The sequence below is a fragment of the Rhinolophus sinicus genome, chromosome 9, assembly GCF_057876585.1.
Source record: "Rhinolophus sinicus isolate RSI-liver-muscle chromosome 9, RSI-T2T, whole genome shotgun sequence".
NCBI lineage: Eukaryota > Metazoa > Chordata > Mammalia > Chiroptera > Rhinolophidae > Rhinolophus > Rhinolophus sinicus.
This window is the reverse complement of record NC_142509.1, coordinates 33,358,986-33,368,282: the sequence shown is the minus strand read 5'-3', so window position 1 is coordinate 33,368,282 and position 9,297 is coordinate 33,358,986. Positions and strand designations below refer to the sequence as shown.

Below are 9,297 nucleotides of genomic sequence, written 5' to 3'. Positions count from 1 at the left end.
TGACCATTTATACACTTTTGTGAAGTGTTTAGATATTTTGCTCGCATTTTAATTGGGTTATTTGCTTATTATTAGATTATAAGATGATATATTCCAAAGGTAAGGGATGAAGTTATTCAAGATTCTCAGTATGGTGGGAGGGGTTCCTAGCCTCCCTTGCTCTCTGGGGTCTGGCTAGGATAACAGAGAGAAGGGCTTTTGGTAATGTAACTTACGGTGGAGAAACAGACAGAGATTACTTTAGCATAAAACCTCAAACTTTAGTACTCACGAGAATCAGCAGAAGGACTGGCTAAAACATTTTCAATTTAAGCGTAAAGGTTTTCTGGGAGCCCCACCCCAGAGTGCCTGATTCAGCAAATCTGGAGTGGGGGCCAAGAATCTACAATTCTAAGCTTCCAGGTGACGCTGGTATTATATCAGCTGCTGGTATTATATCAGCTGCTGGTCTATGAACCGCACTTTGTCCTTAAAGATGCTTGAGGCTGAAGTTAGACCACAGTGAGGACCTCTTACTCCTTCCTCTTGTCCTCCAAGTTGTGGTCTCTGAAGCCCCTCCCTCTTCCTCTGCCCACCCACCCATCCCACCCTGCAGAATAATTGGATGAAATGGGATGATTGACAACCCACATTGTCAATCTGGAGAGTATCAAAGGGGTCCCCGGCCAAGGGGCCAAGGGGTCAAGGAAGAGGGAAAACAGCAAGGAGGAGAGCTTTCCTCACTGACCTCCGAGGGGTAGACACGCCAGTTGCCCTAAAAATTAAGAACAGAAGTCATAAACTGGCTGCATCTGGCCTGGATATGTGTCTCTTTTTCTATTTTTTATTTTTTGGGGGGATGTTTTAAATTCTTTTGAATTAGTTGCTGCCATCTATAAGTTGACAATAATGTAGGATCCTTTTTGTGGCTAATGGTTGCAACCAAACCCTTCTAAAACGTTCATGTGAAAGGTACAATTATGATCATAAAAAATTGTTAATGACTTTGGTGTTTGACTTTAAGATCTAGGAATACATTTGGGGACAATGAGACCTGGAGGGACACCAAGACCCTATCAGGAGTGGGAGTGTGTATATATAGGTATGTATGTGCTCAAGCACACATTTCTTCTTATGTGTGTGTTTATTGAACCAAAAGACTGCACAACCCTAATTGGAAACTTAACAGTAAGATATTTTGATTTTGCACGCAGCTGGTAAGAGGGAATTTACAAACTACAAAGAGTAAAATATAAAGAGGCTTAAAAAAGAAAGAAAGAAAGAAAGAAACTGAAAGGAAAGAACACCTATGGTGCCAGTAACTAGGGACGGATAAAATAAAGAACATTTTCGATTTTAGTTAAACCTTTAGAATTTTTTGAAGTGAGAAAAATAAATGAGAAAAATAAGGAGGTGGAGTGAGTGTGGGAGAGGGTAGTGCCAATTTAGGTGAAGCTAAAAATTTAAATTCTTGTTAAGCAATCCCAACAAATTGGCGTTCAAAGTGTGCTATTAATAAAAATGCCTTTTCAGAAAGATGATTTGGTGTAAACCACTTTTTCCCGTTATGCTTTCCTTTACCATACTAAGGCAGTTGAGACATAAAGACTGGGTTTGAATTTCAGTTTTGCTCTTTATTAGCTGTGTGACCTTGGCCAGTTTACTAGACCTTTCTGAGCCTCAGTTTCCTCATCTGTAAAATGGGGATAAGGACAGCTACTTCTTGGGAAAACGGGAGAAAATTCAGCATTAGGCCTTCGGCCAAACTCGAAAGGTCTCCAGAGGCCCAGAAGATCTTGCAAAGAGAGAAGAAAGTCTGGTGGAAACTGACTAACCAGAAGAAACACCTGTGTCAATGGCCCACTGCTTGTGAGCTCCCACCTCTAGGAAAATGGGCTCAGCATGGCCCAAACTTCTTATTTCTCAAAGAGTTACTGAAAATCCCCACATTTATGTGATCTCTTAGTTTGTTGGGCAATTAATTCACATCTTTCTAAAACATTGACTAAACCCAACAGAACGTATTCTGCAGGCCACGCGTGGCCACAATCCTCTCTGGTGGGCATCACTTGCCTTAAAAAGGAAGAGGACAAGATGGTTTCCACACTGGGAACATATTCCGTTCCATTTCAGCTTTGGGGAGGGTGTCATGCTGAACACAGGCAGACAATTATAATAACGAACATGACTGAGTGCCTCCTGTCTGTCAGACACTGTTCTAAGCACTTCACCTAAGAAAATTCATTGAATACTTTCAACAACGACTCTATTTCATTTGGGTCACAAAGGGGTTAATACACCAGCTGAAAGTCCCCTTTAGGCACTTGAAATCACCAGTTAGAAACCCTGCACATGGAGCTAGCAGTTTTAAAGACTAGAGATGGTACTCCCCAGGTCCCCCAGCCCCTTGATTTTTCCTTTGAGGACCCTTAGAAGAGGGAACAATGTTCCTAGTAGAGGGACAGCGGTGCGAACCCGCAGGGGCCAGAGACCGCTGTGTATTTGGAGACGAGCAAACTGAGGAAATGAATGCCTGGGGGAGGGAGGAACGTGTGAATGGGTTCTGCCCGCTGAGAGACGCACCTGCAGAGACAACTTTTCTCGCGACGGGCGTGGAGGTGGAGGGAGAGGGGGCGGTGGTCTTCCTAACCCTGGAGCTTGGTTCATTCCTCTGCTCCCACATTTAAGGGCTGAGCGCGCGCACGTGTGTGTGTGTGCGGAGAGCATTGGTGATCGAGGGTCACGCGCAGGTGGCTTTGCCGCGGTGGTGGCGGCGGTCGCAGAGACGACACCGCTGGAGCAGGCGGAGGAGGGACAGCCGGCCCACCGTCGCTGCGGGCGGGTAAGGTGGGCAGGGCGGCGGCTGCGGGGAAGGGGTCGGGCCACCGCAGGTCCGGCCTCCCGGGGCGGCAGCCTGCACTGGGTTAGAGGTCGTGGGGCGTTATCTGGCGCGAAGAGGGGGATGTAGGACCCTGTCCCCGGGCATGAGGCTGCTGCAGCTGGAGGTTGCTCTAGAACTGGGGGTGGGGCGACAATGGAATTGGACCGCGGCGGGGAGAAGGCGCAGGACGCGTGGGATCCGACTGGGTTTCGGGGGGCGGGTCCCTGCAAGGGTGTGCGAGTGGCGCGTCCGGGCGCGGGAAACAGGTGGTCGCCGGGTGCAAGCTGTCCCTCAGGGTGCAGTGTCCCTCTTCCCCAGGCTGACTGGGGGTTAACAACTCGCCGGGTAGCCACAGAGTATCGGGGGTGCGCCTTCTTCAGCGGTTGCCTGGAACCATCTTCTCCCCCCCCTCCACCCCCCCCCCCATCCCATTAGGCCCTGGTCAAGGAGTAGGAAGAGAGGAGAGTCAGCAAGTGCTGCAGTCAGGACACTTAAGAGACTGGGCATCTGCTCGTGTGCGTCAGATTTTCACCCCCCCCCCCGTCCTCACTCCCCACCCCAGGATAGTTCATCTTCCGGGGATTGTAGTTCCATAGCTAGTCAGACGGGGTCTTCCTGGGCTCACCCAACCACAGTGCCTTTTTATTTCATCAGCGAAACCAGGGGTTGAAAACTCAGGTGCATCCAAGGACCTGCAGATAAATAATGATCCCAGCCCTTACCTGGTCCCAACTGTGTGCCAGGCACTGTCTAAAGATCTTTACACATATTCTTTACTTAATCCTCCAACCCCCTTTCCCCCAGGTTGCTACTTGTGTTTACTCCCATTTCACAGATAGGGAAACTGAGGCACAGCAAGGTGAGAGTCACTTGCCCCAAATCACATGGATAGGAAATGCCAACCCAGCATGGGAACCTAGGCAGGGTGGCTCCAGAGTCCATGCCCTTAACCATTGTGCTGCACAGAGCAGATGGAGTGTGGGGCCACATGGAGGCCCCCCTGGGGAGACTCATCATTGCCAGGCAGGATTGTGGGCCCAGTGTGGCCAGATTGTCCAATTTCTTGGGAAGCCAGAAATTGGGAGATTTATGTAAAATCACCTTTATGTTTTGGAAATTAATTTAAACTTAAAAATACCTTTTTTAATGAAAAGTTTCAGGCATGCACGGAAACAGTATTAAGGGAAGCTAGATTTAAGAAAATTTAAAATGTTTAATAAGACTGTATGAGTCAAAAAAAACACATTCAATGGCGACCTCTGCCTTAAACACCTCAGCGTGCGGTTCTAGCCCAGCAGGATCTGCATCACGAGGGAGCTGGTTAAAAAGGCTGCATCTCAAGTCCCTCCCCAGACCTGCTGAATTAGACCCTGGATTTTAGTGAGATCCCAGCTGACGCATATACATATTAAAGCTGGAGAAGTATGTTCTAGGCCTCTTCATCTGGACGCGTTTTATCAGCCTCCTTCCTGATGAGTCTTCCTGTCTCCAGGTTCACACTCACCTCTTGATGGACCATAGTTGGAGTTCTTGTCTTAACCCCCTAAAGCTCAGGTCTGGTCCCAGATAATTGGTGAAGGGAAGGATTTTCTTTAGGAAGACTTGGTTACATTACACAGTGAAACTGCCAGTGCTCACACAGCTTCAGCCTCTTTAGGACACTGAGCTGTTCCCCCTTACAGGATTGTCTTGAAAAGGAAGTGAGGTAATATAAGTGACAGCATTTGTGTATGTTTATTAGTCAGGACTCTTTCACTTACAAGAGATACCTTAAACTGGCTTAGGCAAAACAAAAAGTAAACAAACAAAAAGGGACTTCGTAGCTTGATCTGAAAAGACTAATGGGGAGGATTTCAGGTATGGCTAGATCCAGGGTCTCAAACAATGTGTTTGGAACTTGATCTCTCTCAGGAAGCAGTAGGGGCAGTGGGAGCTGGGTCACCTGGATCAAACAGCTTAAGACTGGGAGAATGGTGGTGTTTACCCACATTAGTAGGAATAAATGCTTGCAGGAAAACTAGATGTCTGTTACATAATTGGAAACCATATTTGTTATCATTACTTGTGTTTTTGTCTGGTCTTCCCTACTAGAAGTTCCTCGAGAGCTGTGACTCTGTCTTCCTCATCTTTGCATCCCCACATGTCAGACACACTGCATTTCACATAATGATGCTTAGGAAGTACTGAATCAAATGTAATTGACTCAAGTAGAGATTCAGTGTCTTAGACACCAGCCCCAGGCAAGAATTCTCTCTCCCCTTATGAGTTTCAGTGGAAGTCATTGTTCCTAAGCTTGTAGTATAAAGAACATCACAGACTCTGACGTTGGACGCCTTTCTTTCACTGCCACCCCTCAATCCAGTCATTTTGTCCCTTTGCAGGTGCCAAGCAGCTAGGAAAGTGGGCCCAGCATGAGACAATTTCAAACTGCATAGCATTTTATTATGCAAAGGGAACAGGGTTTTTCTCAGTGTGACCCCAGGAATTGTGGATGTGTGTGTATGATTGTTACCTCAGAGCCAGGGAGGAAAACAGAAGCTTTCAAAAGTATTCCCCATTGTACTAGGGGCCAGGATTCTTTTGAAAGGCAAAACTATAATTATCAGTAGCTAATAATGAGTCTTAAGAAAGGAAAAGCAAAACAAAACAAACAAACAAAAAAACCCCACAGAAAACAATAAAAACCCCAAATCCCAAAACAAAACCAAAAAACCCCAACATCAAAGAAACAAAAAACAACTAAACCCAACCAAAACAACAACAATAATTAGAATGCAGAGAAATCTGGGAAGGTCTACACAAATCTTGTGGAAATACAATGCTTGGAGCTGGCTTTCTGTCCTTTTGGTTCAAACTGAATGGGAGAATGAGGTGTATAAACATTGCCTGAGAGGAACTTAAAAAATATGTCTCCTGTGAATTCCATCACTGGGGATCTTGATGGGTTCAGTAAGCTCCTATTAAAAAACAAACAATCTTGTGTACCTGAAACTAATAAAACAAACAAACAAACAAACAAACAGCAAACATATCAGCCACTCACATTTTAGTCTGAACTAGCCACTTTCTGACAGCTAGAAGTTGCAAACTCAAATGCTTGGAGCATCTAGGCATGAAATGTCAACAAATGAAGCAGGCCAAGCCAGTTAAATACAAAAGTGGTGGGGACATGATGAATTGAAGAACACATGCCCCCTCTATAGCGAGCATCTGCAACTCAGCTCTGGGCAGTCATTACCATAAGAAATCATAGGCTCAATATTACTGTATTTTGGGGGGACAAAAGTTGGAAAGCTAGATTTTTGACATGAAATCTTCCAATTTAAAACAATTTTTACGTTTATCTGTTAGGTCTTAACCTTTCTGCATCACAGCTTCCTTTGATAATCTGACCAAAGCCATAGAGCCTGGAAAATTCACACATACTTTGTGTACAATTTTATAGTGGGCTTCTTTCAGTTCCACTGTGTATCTCAGGGTCAGAACTGACTCCTGCCTTTGTATTTATACTTTCCAAGAGAGGGTGGGATTGGCTGGATTTGCCATCATGAAATATGCAGCACTCCTATTGGGCAGAGTTTCATTCATGGTCTCCCCCTCATGTTGTGATTGGTTGCTTGGGCACTGGTTGGGTCCAATCAGGTGTGGCTGTGGCTGAAGGGCTGGGTGTACCCAGCAAACAGGCTCATGCCACCATACTTTTGGAACAAAGTGTACCAGGGTTACTTTTCTCAGAATTAGACCGTGGGCAGCCAGATCTTTTGAACTTCATGGATTGCTTTCCAGGATGCCTTCTCACTGACATTTCCCCAATTCTCTTTCCATTTGGAAAAACGCCTTCTCTCCCTCACTTTCGTTTTTCTTCTTGTATTAAAAACAATTCTGGTAAAATACTTTTAATGTTTATGATTTAATTGTATTGAAGTAATACAAGCACATAGTTTAAAAGTCAGATTATAACATATTTATAACAAAGTATTAGTTTTCTGCTTCTGTCCTAGTCCATTCCTGGAGACAACTACTTTCAATTCCCTTAGCTTTTTCTTATCGCATTTCCCCATCTTATTTCTGATATTGATTCTGACATATATTTTTAGTTATTTCATTCACTTTCTCACTCATTAATTAATCAATTGATTAATTAAACACATACAAAAACACCTACTACGTGCTTGGTGCTCCCCTGCGTTCTATGAATAGAGGGGTGAGCAAAAGCAGATGCAGTCCCACCTTTACAGAATTCTTCACCAGCACAGGTTTTGTCAGGGAGAAGGGAGGGAGGGAAGGAAAAGCATTTAGGTAGAGGGAACAGCATATACAAAGTCCCATTAAGGATGGGACCATGACAGATTTCAGAACCATTTCCCTGGCCCTTTGGGACTATAGTCTTTAAATGAACCTTCATAGTAGAGACTTGGAAGAGAGGCATTGTGGTTAAGAGCTGGGTGATGGGTTCAAACTTGTCTCCCCAACTCGTTAGCTGTGTGCTCTTAGATAAAACACTTAACTTCTCTGAGTCTCAATTCTCTTGTCTAAAAAAATGCCATTACTAAAGTGTAGTTTTGTGGTAAGCATGGAATGATGTAATTCTTATAAAGCTTTGCCCAAAACCTGCCATATGATAAGTGGTCAAAAAATGCTTGTTGGTATTATCACTACCATTTTTTCCCTTTATTGTATAAATATCAGCTGATAGAGAAAATCCAGGCCAAATCCTGAGGTTGTGAAGGCCAGTCTGTGAAGACGGGGACAAACAAAGCTTTGGTTTGCACTGATGACCACATCTGATATCTTCAGACCGTGGTGGTGAGAGATCACATGGGTTTTGAAAGTCAGAGCTTGGCATTTCCCCTGCCTGCAGTCATTAGCCCTTATTATATGAAGCACTTCAGAGCTGTGTGAAATTTCACTCTCACTTCCTCTTAGGACTGTCTGGGCAGGAGGCAGAAAATGGATGCTTTTGGGACTAGCATACCTAGAATGCATCAGAAGACTCTGCTTCCATGTCCAAGGCTCAGAATCCTGAGATGCTAGCCTCCCAGAGAGCAGTGTGGGTCATTCTGCTTGGGATTCTAACAACCCACTTTATGTTGACCTTGCTCCTGACCTTGGTGGACACCCTGATTCCAGGTGATAGGCTGTTTCTGGTTTGTTACAATGATGATGATATGATGTGGGCATTCAAGTTGAAGGAACCAGCATTTATCTATCCCTCCCTCCCCCTCACTTTCTCTCTGTCAGTTTCTCTGTCTTCCCGTTTTTGCCTCTCAATCTCCGTTTTGATCTTTTTACCTCTCTACACCTCTGTCTGCCTGTGTCTCAAGCTTTTGTCTCTGTTTCCCTCGGCTTATCTCTCCATTTCTCATTGGACTTAACATTAAATTCTCTTTCTCTTTATCTCTTTGTCTCTTTCTGTCTCTCCTGTGCTCCTCCCCCACCCCCCCACCCCCACCTTTCCCATCTCTCAAGCCCTTCCTTAGCATTCTATGACTTCATGAAAATAGCCCGGTCCAGTGGAGACCATTTTTAACCAAGGACTTTACTGACACCATTTCCATATTTTGTACGTGAGGACGGTGGGAGGAGTTAACCGGTTTGTACGTCGATATAGTTTAGTCAAGACAGCCTTTTTATTAGCAAATTTGTACAGATTGGTTTGCAAGATATGAGATGTGACTAAAATATTAAATTCCTACACAGTCAAAGCACTGATGGATTGGGAAGGTAAATTCTAGAAGCCTGTTCTCCCACAGGAACTACACTGACACTCTAACTTAATTCTGCATCCACTGCATTACACACCAGCTTTAAGGGGGAACATTTAAATCCAAGTGCTTGGTGAGCGCCCTAATAGATAAGAACAGTGATAGTTACATTAGAAGGCAAACATTGGTCTTTGGTTGCCTCCTGCAAGTTTTCTTACATTGGGGAATATTAGGGAGAGGAAATGTTTTACAGAGTCTTGACAAAATTAAGATTATCAGCCCTTATGGAAATGAGCATGTCCACAGATAAACTTGAACAAAATGGTTTGGGGTGAAAGACCCATAGGTAGGTTAGGAAGAGTTTTAAGATTTTCCTCCCCTCGCTTCCTTTTCCTTGAGTTTTCCTCCTCTCTATGTTATGTCTGAGTTGGTAGCCTACTGTGCTTGAACTTGAACTGACATTCAAGACACCTGAGTTCAATGCCAGCTTTGCTGCTCACCAGCTGTGTGACCTTGAGAAAGTGATTCAGCTGCCTGGTCTTCAGTTTGCTCTTCTGTTGAGTGAGAAGTTTTGAACCAAATAACCAGTTCTAAAATTCTTTGACACACACACCAACAAATGTTTAAATTTTAATACATATTTCGCCCCTGTTACAAAGAGGACAAACTCATTAAATGATTTGAAAAACAAACAAACAAACAAAAAAAACCATAATCCTACCAACCCAATGA

General features: G+C 44.3%; 1 protein-coding gene across 2 annotated transcripts in view; it reads left to right on the top strand.

The window, feature by feature from the left end:
- The first annotated feature begins 2,612 nt into the window (after positions 1 to 2,612).
- The window catches only part of RPH3A (rabphilin 3A), a 216,738-nt gene continuing 210,053 nt past the window's right edge, over positions 2,613 to 9,297 (top strand). The window contains exon 1 of one of the 2 annotated variants that reach the window (XM_074321945.2): positions 2,613 to 2,821. The gene's annotated coding sequence lies outside the window, so the exon portion shown is untranslated. The remainder of the gene's footprint in view (positions 2,822 to 9,297) is intronic. The other variant, XM_088801007.1, reaches the window with a different exon arrangement.